Source organism: Chiloscyllium punctatum, chromosome 18, assembly GCF_047496795.1.
Source record: "Chiloscyllium punctatum isolate Juve2018m chromosome 18, sChiPun1.3, whole genome shotgun sequence".
NCBI classification, from domain to species: domain Eukaryota; kingdom Metazoa; phylum Chordata; class Chondrichthyes; order Orectolobiformes; family Hemiscylliidae; genus Chiloscyllium; species Chiloscyllium punctatum.
This window is the reverse complement of record NC_092756.1, coordinates 43,197,070-43,198,048: the sequence shown is the minus strand read 5'-3', so window position 1 is coordinate 43,198,048 and position 979 is coordinate 43,197,070. Positions and strand designations below refer to the sequence as shown.

Below are 979 nucleotides of genomic sequence, written 5' to 3'. Positions count from 1 at the left end.
TCATTAAGAATCCCATTACATTAAACATGCACATCGCATCTCTCGTTATTTGGTTTCCCTGGATCTCTTTCATAAGATTAACGTTCACAGCAACTTTACTTGGAAAAGAAAATCGCGTTCCTTTTCATTATCCCAATTCAGTCTACATTTCGTTAAGTTCAGGCATCGGTCTCAAAATTATTATTTGAAGTTTTATAATATGGTCGATACAGATAAACTCACCATTGGAGTTCCAATTTCAATAAGACAGCTGTGATAATCCAAAAACAGCGACGAGAGTGGGATTTGAACCCACGCGTGCAGAACACAATGGATTAGCAGTCCATCACCTTAACCTCTCGGCCACCTCGTCGCATATGCATTGGAGGGTAGAACATAATCTCCCAGACGATCACAATCTCATCATCTCTGGGGAATTTCCCATTCACAGCCTCCAACCTCATTGTACATTAACCCCACACTGCCCGATTCTCCCTCCTTCCTCAGATCTGCTGTCTCTGCCTGCGCCTGTTTAACCCAACTCATCTCTTCCTCCCTCAACACCTTCCTGTCGCCCCAGTCCAGGAAATTCTCACCTACGTTTGTGACACCACTTATGCGCTTCATCTCCTCCAAGACTTTAATTTCCCTGGTCCACAACGCGTCATCTTCACATTGGAGATCCAGTCCCTGTACACATGCATCAGCTATGACGGAAGTCTCCAAGCCCTCTGTTTCTTCATCTCACCCCATCCCAACCAGGACCCTTCCACCGACACCCTCATCCAGCGGCTAAACTAGTCTTCACCCTCAACAACTTTTCTGTCCAATCCTCCCACTTCCTCCAAACCGAAGGGGTAGCCATGGGCACACACATGTGACCTAGCTATGCCTGCCTGTTTGTCAGATATGTGGAATTGTCCAACTTTCGCAGTTACTCTGGCACCTCTCTCCACTTGTCCCTCCGCTCCAGTGATGAATTCATTGGCCCCACTTCCTG

General features: G+C 46.8%; 1 non-coding gene across 1 annotated transcript; it reads right to left on the bottom strand.

Moving 5' to 3' along the window:
* Nucleotides 1-270: 270 nt before the first annotated feature.
* Nucleotides 271-352, bottom strand: trnas-gcu (transfer RNA serine (anticodon GCU)). Its single transcript has one exon. It is a non-coding gene; the product is annotated as a tRNA-Ser (tRNA).
* Between the last annotated feature and the right edge of the window lie 627 nt (nt 353-979).